Consider the following 15,970-nt stretch of genomic DNA (forward strand, 5'->3'; position numbering starts at 1 on the left):
CATGAAAGTAACAGTATAGAACATTTCTTAGCTTTTATTTTATCTTAATGTTTCTTTCTCTTTTATGGTGCAAGTCTGATTTTATAGGACATTACCATCCTGTGTTTCAGGAATAGCAACCAGATCTTCACCAATCCCCCACAGTGCCTCACATAAAGCTGCATATTTCATCCTATCTTACTTGCCATTCATGCCCACCCACATGAGACACATTACTCCAAAGATTATAGCATTGCTATTCTGATGATACCTAGATTTATTTCTCCATTAAATATTAATGATGCAGTATCCTAGCATAAATTTAGAGTGCATTTTTAGATGTACTAACCTGAAGGTAGCTATGAAATTGATCTACTTTGTTTTGCAATACAAATTTCATACTGTCAATATACAGTTAACTGCTACTATTTTATCTTGTCATTTCAAATAATTACCCCCCCCCCCAAATTTCTATTTGTATTTTTAGAGAATTCTAGTAACCCTGTAAATCAGCAGAAAAAAAGTAACTGAAAATATTTTAAAGAAATTAATACTTCTGTAACAAGTATACAGAAATGAGTTGTGTACAGTTATGTTGAGGCTTGCACTCATGTTGTCACACTAATTCTTTCTTATCTTTCAATAGCATAACTAGACTTTTGATAGGCACTGACATAAGATGGTAATTCTTTATCAAAAAAAAACAACACAACTTTCGCAGAAGACAACTTTAGCAATTAAATTAAAATTGAAACCTCAGACTCAATCAGCTACCCAAAGGACTAACTAGTACATTACTTACCAGTCCTCCACCACTGAGCACAGCAGGAGAGACACAAGATATGAAAAAGCAGCACAGTCTGGTTTTGGATATCATAATTTCTAGCACTGTCAACAGGGGACACTTATTAAGATAATTCTTGTTATCTATCATTCAGCACATCTCTCTCAATTTAGCAACCTGCTGCCTCAGCAAAATGTTTTGCTGGCAGCTCACAGGCTCACATTCCCAATGTAGCTCATGTTCTCCACCATCTGATCAGAATCAATCTGAAAAAGTAGAGGTCATTGCAAAGGTAACAGTAAACAATGAAAAAAAAAAAAAGCAAAGAAAAGGAAATATGAGGTTATTGCCTTACACAGCATTTTTTTTTTAATATTTATTTTATTTTATTTTTTTCATGTCCCAAAAATATTGTTGCAGAGGTCAGCTTTGGAGTCACTGCTTTTCCTGATGAAACAGAACATTTCTTTTTGTATGCTACTATTAATATATACACTTAATATACACTTAATATAAAGCTACACTTCTCATTATACTGGCTGTTACATTAAGATATGCACTACAACAAAATATTTGTTTGAAACACACAGATGTAAGTATTTTTCTTTCTGATAGAAAACCATGCTTTCCTTGGAACCAAATCCTCTTCTGATTTCTATATCATGTCTTCTTGAAAGGAACAAGGCAATAAGAAGTGCATGCAGGCTTTAGGTTTACAATGCTTATATTTGACTGGTGCAATAGTAGTACAAACTAGTCAAGGAAGCTGTGATCTGAGTTGGGCATGTCTGAAGATAATGAATCCTTCTACACTTCAAAAGGAAAAAAGAAACCCCAAATAACCCCACAAAATAGCCAGATGGCTCACTTGCAAAATTAAAGGCAGCGTCTTGATATCTTTACAAGGTAACCCAAAATAGTATCTATCTGCAACCAGAAAGTACTCAATTGACACACAATGCCAATTGATACTTTAGAAAAACAAAATGGTACACCCTTAAATCAAATTCAAAAGGACAAGAATGTAAAAGTGCAATCCAATGGATTGATCATCCACAACAAAAATAGAGCAGGACTCACTGGTTACAAGTAAGTCCTGTGTTTTTGAGATGTATTTCTATATTTTGAGTTATCTTTCTCTCTACGTATTTTTTTTTCCTTAAAGCCTGATATGTTAGCTCAACCTTGCTATGTAGTAGTAGGTTATGTCAACCCACAGGGAAAATGAGATACAGCACATACCAAGAATGATTAATTTGGAAACATCATAAGGCTCATAGGGTAAGTTGCTGTCCAGCTGCTCCATATTTTGTGATGCTTTAATCAAAATATCAGCTTAAATAAGTAATTTAAAAACCCTTAGATGCTAATAACAGTCTGATTAGCTAACGGCTTTCATATTTGTACTGGGTCTGGCTGGGATGGAGTTAACTTTCCCTGCAGCAGCCCATACAGTGCTGTGCTCTGCACTTGGAGCTAGAACAGCAGTGGTATCACACCAGTGTTGTGTCTGCTGCTGAGCAGTGCTGGCACAGCATCAGGACTCTCTCTAACACCCCCCCCCCCCCACCCCCGAGCCAGCAGGCTGGGGATGGGAAAGAGGTGAGGAAGGAACATCACCAGGGCAGCTGACCTAAACCAACCACAGGGTATTCCATGCCATATGGTGTCACACTCAGCAATAAAAGGTGGAAAAAGGAAGAAGAGGGGAGGGGTGGGCTCTCATTGTGAAAATGTCTGTCTCCCGAACACCAGGTATGCACGTTGAGGCCCTGCTTCAAGGACGTGGTCAAGCATTGCTCGCTGGTGGGAAGTAGAGAGTAATTTCTTTCCTCTACGCTTCCACACAGCCTTTGCTTGTTTGTTTTTTGTTTGTTTGTTTTTCCCTCTCCCCCTTTCTCGTTTTCCTTTAGTTAAATTATTTGATTAAAAATAATTTTCCCTTAATAATTATTTTTCCTTAAATTAAATTATCCTTATCTCAACTCGTGAGTTGTTCTTTCCTTTACTTCTTCCCCTCCTCTTCTAAGGAGGAGGACTGAGAGAGTGGTTGTGGTGGAGTTCAGCTGCCTAGCAAGGTAAAACCACTACAGTATTATAAGCACTGCTTTTTATGTAAAATATGGACATAAAGCCATCACACTGTTTACCTCTACTGAACATATATCAACCAATAAAGCAGCACCACAAATTTTATGCAAATAACAAAAGCTGGTACCATTTTCTAATAAAGAATAAATCTTGACATTAAAAAATTCAAAGCACTTCAGAAAATGGCAAATGAGGAAACTGAGGTACAAAAGGAAAAATAGCATATGTGAGATCATGCAGCAGCACCATAAAGTCAGAAAACAGGTTTTCTGCCAACAAATTCAGAAGCTTTGCTGCAAACAATGCTGGTGAGACAAATGCAAGTACAAAAAGGTAAAGGAAATGCCAGAATAATTCTCAATACACTAAGTGACATTACAGATACATAAACAGAACAAGATGGCAATGACAATGAAAAAGCAAAAATACCAGTATTAAGATATCATTGATATATTGCTCCCTTCAGCATCATAAAATTTATGACAGCATTTTATCTTCGACAAGTACCTAATTAACATGTAGAACTACTTCTACATTTTTCCAAAAGCTATAAACTGATTCGGGTGGTAATTCTGTGAAGACAGTAAACCGAAAATGTTCATATACATGGTGTTTTGGTAATAGGACTTACAAAGCAGGCATGGACTATTTCCTCTTGTATATGCTAATATAGACTTCTGTATCTTTTTGAGATGAAGTGAAATTCTCTTTATAAGACTGAGCTTCAATTGCACTATCCCTGTAAGAGTTTCTCCTCCTTCTGATCATGCTGTACATGGCTTTATTTTTTACTTTTGCTTGTTTGTTTGTTTTTTAATTGATAGTGGTGTGCAAGGATTGTTTTTAAGCATCAAATTTCTCAGAGAATAACTTTTAATGTTTGCATGTCTTAGAAATATCAGGCCATCATACCGTACCTTCTAGAGTTGTCCAAAACCAGACAAGGAATCTTCCTGAAGGTATTTACATCATTTATTACATCATCATCAAGAATGTGGGCCATTAATTGCTAGTGTGTCAACTGCTCACCATTTGCAGCATGGCTCTCTAGGAGCAGGCAAATTGCAACATTTTCTGTCAAGGCAGATCTGTAGCAGCACGAAACAAATTCTCCAACCACTCTAGGTATACCAACATGTTTCTCCAAGACGTGCCACAGATGAAAGAATTCTGCTTATGATTAACCACCTGGAAAACTTCACATTAGAAGTGTTTAGAATTTGATAGGTGATGAAGGTCCCAAGCCCTTCACAGAATCATTAGTGCTCACCTGAGCTTGGGTGGCCTAATGAGATGAATAACCTTGCTACAACATCAGACAAACTCTATACGCAGAACAAGGGAGAAGGTATAAACTGTTTTTAACAAATCTATTTGATAAAAATATCAAAGTAGTAACCACAACCACCACATGTCTGGTCTCAATCAAGAGCTTGTAACATACAGGTAATAATAACTAATTTAGAGAGCAATACACAATATTCTCTAAGGATCATTTTATACATTGCAGCTCCACTGCATAGATTATTTGGCAAGCAAACATCAATGGACCAGGTGTTCAAAAATCTTGTACCAGGCTAGACAAACTTAGGAAGGGGACATCAGTTTCTCAACGTTTCTCCACTGGGACCTATCTCCACCTGTCTCTTGTGTGTGCAAGTCACACACACAGAAGTTGGATATGAATACTTCAATCCATATTTCTCTTTTCACTACCTCTTATCTCTTTAATGTTTTTCATGGCTTTAGGTTACTGTAGGTTAGTTTATTTCAGGTTACTTTAAGTTAAAACTAAAACTTGCTAAAACTAAACTTGCATAGCACACCAACACTAGATTTATGTGCCTTGTGCCAGTCACCTGTGAAAACATGATGAAATTCCTGTACTCTCCAAGAGTCATAGAAGCAAATGGAAGCAGAGATAAATATATTTACCATTGAATCTTCTAAAGGTCTTCCAGTTTATTAAGATAACATGGTATTGGTTGCTCACTTTGAGCATGCAGGATGCATTGACTGAAAAGATGCATCTTTTCATCTACTGTTACCTGAAGTAACAGCAGAAGGTTACATCATGCATTTATCTACCTATACTTAGGAAAACAAGGCTTCAATATATTCGCTTTAATGGAAATCCTCAAGACGTCATGACATTTCATTAAAGAGTCCATATCACTTTGATAAGTCACCTCTTAGCTGAAACTATGCTGTCATCATGAATTGTATACTGCAAGAGGAATTAAAAAAAAAGAAGAAAAAAAAAAGTGAGGTATATACGTAACAAGGGGATCCAAACCTTGAATCTGCCAGTACTATAATTTAACATCCATACCAGTTTTTTAGGAAAATAAAATAAAAAATCCCTTACTGCAAATGTAACACTTTCCAGATATTTTAAAATTTTCTTCTTGCACCATAATCACCAGGATATGGTATCTTACATCCTGGCATAGCAAAGGCTAAGGCTGAAGCTATGTCCAGAGAAGATTTCAGATCCATTTAGAGGTACTCTAAATTCAGCAGTGATGCTGATATCTGTGTTATTGACATACAAAACACCTTGATTAACCAATTCCCAATTCCAAACACAAAAAAAACAGATATTACTGTCACTGTACAGGCATAAAAAATATTTGCAAGTTGTATTGATGCATTAATCCTTTCTTCCCACATTTATTAAACCATCATCCCATAAGATCTAGTAACAGTTGACTGAATAGCTGTCAACGAAAGAGAGAAATGAACATTTGGAGCTAACATACTATATAAACGTCTTACTCCTATACTCATGGGTTTGCAGGATGTTAGATTCAGGATGGAGCTCAAAGACACTTCAGTTGAGTTTAGGGAATAAATTTAAGGATGGGTGCTTCTGAAAATATTAAGATAAATTTGTCTGAATTAAATATTGATGAGTAGATGCATCTATCTCTTGCCAGTCTTACACTAATAGTAATGAGTTTTCCTAGCAAACATTAAACTACCTCTTTCAATATCTTCGGGGTTTCAGCACTATGGTACATATAGTCACTGAACTATTTTTAATAATCCAGTTAAAAACACAGTTCACAAAATTAGTAGTGTTGCTTTATTTCTAAAAGCAAGTCTATCAGCTAACTATACTGTGTAACTCTGAGGTTGATTATTTAAGGATTTAAAATATTAGGTAGTGTAATGGTTTTTATTTATTTATGGCTGGGATAAGAGTTAATTTTCTTCATAGGGGCTTGTATGGCGCTGTATTTTGGATTTTTTAAGAGAACAGTGGTGACACGCCAATGTCTTTAGTCGTTGCAGAGAAGTGCTTACACAGTCAAAGACTTTCCTACTTCTCATGCTGTTCCACCAGCAAGGAGGCTGGGGGGTGCACAAGAAGCTGGGAGGGGACACAGCCAGAATAGCTGACCCAGACTCACCAAGGAGATATTCCACACCATATGATATCATCATGCTTAGCAATAAAAGCCGAGGTAAAGAAGGAGGAAGAGGGAAATGTTTGAAGTGATGGCATTTGTCTTCCCAAGAAACTGTGAGGCATAGTGAGCCCTGCTTTCCTGAAAGAAACATCTGCCTGACAACAGGAAATAGCGAATGAATTCCATGTTTTCCTTTGTTCCTTCCCCACCCCACCCACCCTGCTTCCTTTAAAGTTTTACAGATTGATTTATCTCTCGTCTTGAAATGCAGTCCCCAAAACACTGCAGCACACTCGGGAGATCATACCAGTATTAAATGGATAATAAGGATTATTTTGTATTTTGTTTATTTTGCCAATAAACTTCTGATTCACCCGTGTGTATATATATACAAACTAAGGTGATTTCTTACTGAAATTAATCCAGTACATGCAGCCATCATGATTGTATCTGAACTTTCAAAAGGAGCAAGGAACAATGGGAGTGGAAAATGTAGCAATCCAGGTTCTGGCAATAATTCCCTCCCTGCAGATAACTCATATTGCTACAATAATTCTGCTTTCTTAGGGCCTTGAAAAAGACGAAGCATTTAAATGTGACATTCAAGGGATTATGGCAAGTCTAGTGAATATCCCAAATGAGGACACAGAGGGAGACTCAAAATGCCTTACCAGTGATTGCTTCTGGCTCTCTTAAGGCCCTGGCAGACATCAGTATGTATATTACCATTAGATCACATCTTGTGGACAGTTTTGGAAGTTTAACAGCAACATTATTTTAAGAAAAACATTACACAAATTACACTGTTTAAATTTTTAAAATAAAGCATAAATAAGGACCTAACGAAGAACTGTAATTTATTTAAAGTGAATCCCAGTGAAACGGAGGGTGTTGTATTTACCATGTGATACATTTTGATTTTGAAGATCTTTTTCCAGAAAGCCTTTAAGCAGACAAAAATACACTAATTTTAGAGTAATAATTGTTCAGTACTTAAAATCATATTTCCACATATGAATAAGAATAAATTCATATAAGAATAAGAATAAATAAGAATGAATAATAATTTCTTGGGCTATTTCCAAGCTAGGACTTTGAGGAAATTATATATTATGTGTGAGGTAGGCAACTGCACAGAAAAAATGCAGAAATTTCAGTGATACAATAGTACCACAACATGTGAGTTTGGATTAACATGCTTTCAGTAGACCTGGAGAATTAATATCAGGTGAAGAAGCGAAGGGCTTAATTTCACAGAACGTAAAATGAGGGAAGAAACAGCCTATGGAACATAAAAAGATGTAGCTAATAACAGCTACTAATGAAAACTTGCAAGCAGTGGATTGGTTCAAGTTTTCTGAAATAAATGCTATTTAAAAAATTCAATTATTTTGTCAGTATAGTTGTGACAATGTGCCTTTTAAGAAGTAAGCTGTTAAAACCAGAATTACCTTAAATCAGTTTGTAAATCAGCTGTAGTTTCCCTGGGTGGATTAGAAGAAATTTACTGTTCTCACTTGTCCTTGAAATGGATAGTAGAGTGTAACTTACTTGTGTAAGTCACCTATAATAGAAAAGTATTCCCATATTCTCAAGTATTTTTTTTTGAGAAAAATGAGTCAATTCTCATATTCTGTTGGTGTAACAGTAATGCATTTTTGTAGCAAAATAGTTCCTTTAAATCGTTTGACAGAAATTTCTCTTGCTGCTTCAGTTTCAGTAATTTTTCAGTTGCATACAAGTTTAGTAAGGATTAACAGAAACTTCCTCTTCTTCTGGCCCCAAAATGCATTACATAAAAAATTTTAGATTTTTAAGAATTTTAAGAAGTACAAAGACAAAATATTAAAGTGTCTCAACACTCACAGTTGGATGAAGCACTATTAAGAAATCAAACCTAGAAATATCAGGTAAATCTCAGTAAATAAACACATATGAGCTTTTGCTGTTCTCTAGTAAATTCTTATTTTTCCCCAATAAGAATTATATTGTTTAACATCTGAAGACTCACTTGAAAACTAAAACCTTTCAGATCTTCCCAGAGGCTTTTGTCAAGGAATTTATAAATAAATGATAAACCTACAGAAAGAAATCTGTCCATTAAACTGGTGCATATAAATTTTGATTCAGGGGAAGGTATAAAACGTGCTATAACCTGAAAAATAATAATTGAGTTGGCATCCCAGAAAATTTCTTCTCTTTCAGAATTTTAGATTGCCCGGATATCAAAGTGCAAAAGAAATATATTTCACTGTATATCTTGAGATACTTATTACACAACAAATTTCTCATATTGATAATTAAGCCATATATTATTTGTACACCATGATCAACTTTACAGATGTTAAGCTTGCTAAGAAGAAAAAAGTATTTATCAAAATAAAATAAAATAAAATAAAATCCAGAATCTCCCTGTCTTGTATCTGCAAGTAAACTTACTTAAACTAAATGTGACAGTTAAATAAGATACCGCTGACTACTTTATAACTTCAAAAGATGAATCTAGATTCAGAATCTGTTTTAAGATGTGTATTTGGAACCTGTGCCAAAAATTGTGTATTTTTTCCCTCTCTGTTCACAGAGCATTAAGTTAAGTAATAAGAACAAAACCTGTTTGCAAACATAAATACAATGAAGCAGTCCTTAATTAGTATATGCTAATGTATGTTTAAAATTATAACTTCTATTTATACAAACTTAGAGATTATATTCTGTGTAATTAGGTGTAAATTTTAAGGATGTGTATTAATCATAATTTGTCTTTGCAAATAGGATTAATTAGTGTTTGTAATAGCATACGCAAGTGGAGATTAACTGTGAATAACACTTGCTCAAGTAATTGAATAAATGAAATCAGCATAACTTTTATCTGGGGGGAGGACGGGAATGATAACAAGAGAGCTGTACTTCAACATAATTTTTGAAACTTTTGTAGTAAATGAAAATATACAGAGACATAGATCATGCCCATGTAAAAGACACTGCAAATATTGCTTTGGTGGACCTGCTTGCTTTGGTGTAGTGCTATTGGTATACACAGATCAGGATCTCAGAGTTCAATGTGCTAAAACATGAGACAAACAAGAAAAGGAGACAGAATATTTACATCTCTTCTGCCTCAAAAATGATAAATACCCACAGTGTGGTCTTTTACATAATGCACAGTTCTGTAAAAAAAAGGATGTGATCAGAATCTAACTAATTATACTGCAAATGTCATACAAAGCCAAATATCAGGAGAAAACTACTTTCGGATAAAGTTGTATTGTACTATTGTACCATATTGTACTATATGTAGACTTAAAATTTTTTTGTCTTCATCAAGCACCTTGAAGACAGAAAAAATCAGTTTCATTTTACAAAGGAAATAAGATTTTCTAAACGCTGAATACTCAGAGTCCCCTGCTCTCTCCAGTCACCATACAAGAAATACTAATAATAATAAAAATAAATAATACCTATCTATCTCTTCCTAAATTCTTTGAATACAGACTGATATAGAATGTGGCCTTTAAACTCCAGGAAGGGTAACAAGGCATAACTCCGGTAATTTTTGAATTTGGATAGTTAAACCAATGAAAGAGGAAACAATTGCTGTCCCCCTAGTTCTCAGAATTTGTAAATAGTTTTTTTTTTCAATCTTGATGTATATGTTCTTGTGAACTGTGCAAAAAATAAATAATAAATAATAATAATAATAAAAAAATCATGCTATCCTGTGTAGGCCATACAAATAAATGAACAAAATATTCAATTTCAGAATTCCATTCTGAATTCCATTACGAAAAAAAAAATAATGGATAGATCCTCGACTCTGACACACTTCACAGCAACCTATTTGCACCTTTCAAAGGCAAAGCAGATTTCTATTTAAGCAATGGTGAAAACCTCTTACAGGCAAATACAGCAGAAAATACTTACGAGGACATAACAATTTCACGCATTCATACAAAGTGACACAGCAATAAATACTAACTAGCACGATACAATTTTCACCATATTTAAGTATAAAATGTTCACACTGGAAACCTCCATTATGCTAACTGAAAATACAATGATGAAAAAAAAATCACAATTGAAAAAGAGCACTATTAAAAACAAACAAAAAACAAACAAACAAACAACCCACAACACTGTAATTATTATTATTTCTTCTACAAATCCTTAGGTCTCATATTTGCATCAGAAGTTGTGACTGGGGCATTTACATTAAGAAGATATTTAAAATTCCAACAATGACCTTGATCCAAATCTAAAAAAATATATTTAGGTTTTGGAGGATGTTGACTGCATCTGGAACTTAAATACTTCTCTGTATTTGGACTGATGTGGTACAAAAATTAACATACAAGGAGTCTCTGAGTAGGTTCCAGGTTTCTGCAAAATCTTCAGTGAAGATTAGGATTCATGCACTGATTTAACACTGCTCACCAACAAACATCAGTGCTGATTGTTTTTAGAAACTAGTTTTATTACTTTTGAAGATGCTGTTAAAGACTTTTTGTTTGAGTTGTTGAACAGAGGCCCCAGATCTTAAGTATTCATTTAGTGCAACCTTTGATTTGATTGGAGAAAGCTAATTATTTTCAAACAAGAACACTGCAGTAAGATATTAAGCTACTGAAGTTAATGTTTGTTGCAACAAGTAACAACCCTTTTGAAAATGTATTATTATTAATACATATGTAAATAAGCACCTGGGATACCACATTAGCATTATACTAGCATTTGTGGTCCTTTGATACTCTATGCTGTGATTTGAGTTCTGTTGCCATTTACAGCTAGTGATGAAATTATAATCTTTCTATATAAAGAATCAAAGAATCATTGAATAGCTTGGGTTGGAAGGGACTTTAAAGATCATCTAGTTCCAACTCCCCTCCAATGGGCAGGGATGCCACCCACTAGATCAGGTTGCCCAGGGCCTCATCCAGCCTGGTCTTCGGCATTTCCAAGCATGTGGCATCCACAACTTCTCTGGGCAACCTGTTCCAGTGCCTTACCACCTTCTGAGTGAAGTATTTCCTCCTAGCATCTAATCTAAATCTCCCCTCTTTTAGTTTATAACTGTCATTGTCTGTCATTTTATGCCTGAGCAAAAAGTTGTTCTCCTCCATTTTTATAAGCGCCCTTTAAGTACGGAAAGGCTGCAGTGAAGTCACCCTGGAGCCTTCTCTTCTTCAGGCTGAACATCCCCAGTGCTGATCTAGACTTGTGCCTTGGGAGAGGTAGAAGGGTGAATAATTGTCATATGCTAGGGGATGTTTCCCCACTAGCTAACTGAAACATCATTCTTGCACACACACATTGTAGAACAAATCCATGTAAATACGGGTTACAGAATAATGTCACATTTCTGTTTGTGTTTTTATTTAATAAGTTACGGCAATGTGCTCTAGCAACAAGCAAACAAACAAATAAATTAAATCATTATGTGTGAAAGAGAACCTAAATACTAAGAAAATGTGCAGAAGAGATATTGTGTTCTAATGGGCTCACCCTAATGCCTTCATGATAGTTCAATACAACATTCTGGCATTCGAAATTGAACATGGAGGTTGTATCAGGGTGTTCACACTTCCTTGTTTTTCAATCAAAAGAGAGCTTCCTCTGGCTATAGATATTGAGCTGTACGCTGTAAATATTTCTGTGGAAGTTTGCTCTGAGTCTGCTGGATAAGAAAATCTAAAGAAGCAACATGCCGCCCCTGGGCAAGAATTCTATAGACAAAAGAATAGATAGTGATTTCTCTAACCTTAAGATACTGACCTTTAAAAAAAAATAGCCTTATGTGAAAAGGGGAAGAAATCCTGCCACGCAAAATATTCAGTTAGTATGCTTTTTCAGGTTTATTCAATAATGTTTTTATTTCATCTTGCCAGTGGTCTACACAAATTAATTCAAGAACAAGCTGTGTATTTCACAAGCTCATGGCCTCAAGTCTCTGAAAATGTTTTTTATGCTCATGCAGAAATACTGGTAATAATAATAGATTAATTAAATTTATCAAGGGTAAAGCAGAGCATTAAAATCATTACTTACAACCAAAGAGCGATGGTAAGCAACAGTTGGAACAATACAGGACAGAAACAATGCTGAAATGAGTGTCTTTAGTAGAAGGAAAGCTGTCCAACATCATCAAAATGTTAAAACTTTATTCTAACAGTAATTCACCTAGAGTTTTAGAAGTCAATTTTAAGAATTGTATGCATATTTGCCTGCAATAACAAGGATTATTTGCACTAAAGTGTGCAAATTAATATGACAGTGGAATACATCACGTCAATGACCTCTCTGCACATTTGCATGCTATGATCTTTCACCAATGTATGATATGAAAAACATAAAAAAAAATAAAAAATCTGTGTTTTGCTAGAAAAGTGGCAAGACCTACTGAAATTCATTACATTATGAAATATAACATAATGCAAAACACTACTGAAAAGTAAGCTTTGTGGCAGACTAAAAAGTTTTCTGTAGATGCCCAAAACAATTTATAAGTATTTTAATTAAATCTTACATCTGCATTGTCAACTGAAAATTGCTGTTTTGTAGGCAGTCCAAGATCCATGTTGACAGCATACAGTAAAGCTCTCTTGATATTTGCCAATCAGAATCTATTATGAATAGTTCAAGAAAACTGAAGTTTGCAAATTTCTTAATTGATACAAAACAAAATAAAACAATACAAATTTCTAGACATGTAAAAAGATATCTAAAATGACCTTAATATCCAAAGAATTCACAATGGCTTTATTTTCTTTTTGCAGGTTCTCATCATAGCAGCTAGCATCATTCTCAACTATAGGAAAAGAAAAAATATCATGTCCTACTCCCTAGGAACTATTCGGTATGCGCCACCACCATGTATTCACCACGTAAACGTAAAACAAATAAATAAATAAAAAATGCGGTACACCACTTCGTCAAAGCTTTTCCACACTAGCAGCATTAAATGTTTCTTGTGACTTGTTCTTTGGCAATTGCAAAGACAGCCTTTGTACATGACAACAGCCACCTAGCAGTTTGCTCAGACACCACTACATTCTCTGAAGATGCACAGTCAGCCCCTCCATTTTAGAGCCCAACTAAAGAACAGGAAAGCTCTAATGACTCTGACTTCATAGCCCTGCCTTGAGTTCACTGATATGCTCTCAACAGTTGCAGAGTCCCATTAACAGTATTACCTGTGGCTTCAGATCTTATATTCAGTTTTGCAATTCAGAAAGCTTCTTGCATAAAAACAATGTGCTCACTTCTATTTACTACAATAATTAGAAATTTCTGGAATTATTTTGTTATACAAAACTATCTAAAGAATCTTAGGTACACAACTAACATGTTAGCTACTGTTTCTCTAGTAAGCACCTCCTGGCTTCTGGGGATAGTCTCACAAGCCTTCAAAAAACCCTGTGAAAGCAGGAGTATGAGCAAATACGGGACAAACTCTGAACAGTTCATGTTAGTCTCAGGATTTTTGTTCACTTTCTGCAATTATGTAAGTTTTTTTCAGGGTATTTGGATGCTTGCAAAATACACAGAATCTTAAAAGTCAACTCCACTGGAGCCAGAGAGGCTCCGCTTTCCTATCGAACTGGTCCTTTTGCAAACTTGCATTCTAATGGGGGAAACTTGTCTTTCTTCATTTTGTCTTTCAATTTGGCCTGACATTAATCGTTTCTTCTCAATCATTTAAATGACTGGAAGAAGTACAGATGTACACAGATACACAAATGTATTCAGATGTACACTTTTAAATAATTGCACATTGGTAAACTCATATCTCTGATGTCTGAACTTAAAATTGTTTCATATATTTTAGGTGTGAAGATCCTACCGCCTCTGTGTGTTCATCATCCACTCCTCTTATCTAGTTGTGTTTTGCTCTTGTTCGCTTAAAACCATAATATTTTGTCAGTGAAGGTGTTGGCATTTCTCCCCAAATATAGGTTAGTATGTATGCATTATTACACAATATAGATCTAATCCTCTTATTTTAGTATCAAACACAAAGCTATAACTTAATTTCATCGTGATAGTCAACATTAGCAGCACTACCAAGTTTCTTCTGAACGTTTTTAGATGAATAAAAATCTCCCTGAAAGTAACGAAGCTGGTACTAAACACAAGGTTGTAACATGATTTATGCACTTGCAACTTCAGCATCACTTGGGCAGACACAAAATACATCTTTGCAAGTTTTTTAGGCAGTGCATTTGCTAATAAAAAAAAAAACCAAAACCCACTTTTTTCTCTTATTAGTGTTACCCATATTCTGTTTTCAATTTAATACCTTTTTGTACACTACAAAAGAAATATGTTATTGTTCCCCGAATCTCATTTCTCATCCTTTCCCATCATCATGCTCCTTCTTGCTGCTTTATTATTAATGCTAATATCCTACTCTTAAAAAGTAGAAATTTCCATTACTAAAAATGAATAAATGAATGAAATGAACTAGAAAACCACTGTATTGAAATAAAGGCATAGTACACAGCCTGGTTGCAGTTCTCACTGCATTTCTGTTGAGAAAGTACTCGTAATAGAGCAGTGATATACATGACATTTTCTGTTTCTGTTATTGGTGCGTAACATAGGTTGTATGCTAAGGTTATCCTTCTAAACTCTTTCAGCTTTGAAGTTTATATAAAGATCTAAATCACACTGAAGAATTTAAACTATAATACAAATGACCAAATCATATACACATACCTAAAAAGTTAGCACTGGATAAATTCAGCTCCAGAAGATAAACCACAGGCATCCTAACTACTTAAGAAAGCAGACATTCCAACCCTGCCACTATGCACATACTACCTAACTACCTATGTTCTCAAACAGCCCCAGTGATTACGTTTCTTAATAGACCTGTTGTACACTTTTTTTATTGGCACAAATGTGTATTGAGTTACAGTAGAATAATTTATGCGCCAGCATTTACACTGTTCTTCAGGTTTCCACGTTTAACTGCTTCAGAAGATTAGGTGGTTTTGTTTAAATGACAAACCAACCAACCAACCAACCAAAAAACACCACAAAAAACAAACAGCCACACACACTGACAATTGAAACAATCTCCCATCAGTTTAAGCAGTACATATGCTTTCCACATCTGTATCTCACCCCAGGTTTTTGGAGACTTGTCTGTCTCTAACTGCTTGTCACTCTTAAAATTACTCTTGGTCCTTCTAAGATTCTCAACATCTACCACAGAACATTTGCTCAAGCTGTATCATTTTCGCACCTGTGTTTTGTTTGTTTTGGTTAGTTTTTACATCCAGTGACTCAATTTCCACTTTTATCACCCTCGCAAACAGCACTACACACAGACCTTTGGAAATCCCTTGAGAAAAGTGTAGAAACTAAATTCAGGTTATTTGATACCTCTTGCAAAACATTAATCGGAAAAAGAAGGTGTGACTTGTTAATGTCAGTGCTCAATATGAGAATAAATTATTTTGCCAACATGGTTTTAACATTGTATATCTATAAACACCCAGTTGCCATTGCTTGTAACAAGACACAGTCTTTTTATTTATTTTTATTTTTTTTTGTCTGGTCCTCCTAAAGATTTGCTTTAGCTCCTAAGAGCAATTATCTGATGAGCAGGTTATTATTATTATTATTATTTTCATAATCAATTGTTTATCTTTGTAACTAATAGTAGATGTTATGCCACACAAATGTACATTTATACCTT

General features: G+C 34.9%; 1 protein-coding gene across 10 annotated transcripts in view; it reads right to left on the reverse strand.

Moving 5' to 3' along the window:
- The window catches only part of CCSER1 (coiled-coil serine rich protein 1), a 735,108-nt gene that overhangs the window by 214,707 nt on the left and 504,431 nt on the right, over positions 1 to 15,970 (reverse strand). The window lies entirely within an intron of this gene.

Source organism: Anser brachyrhynchus, assembly GCF_964034855.1.
Source record: "Anser brachyrhynchus genome assembly, chromosome: 4".
NCBI classification, from domain to species: domain Eukaryota; kingdom Metazoa; phylum Chordata; class Aves; order Anseriformes; family Anatidae; genus Anser; species Anser brachyrhynchus.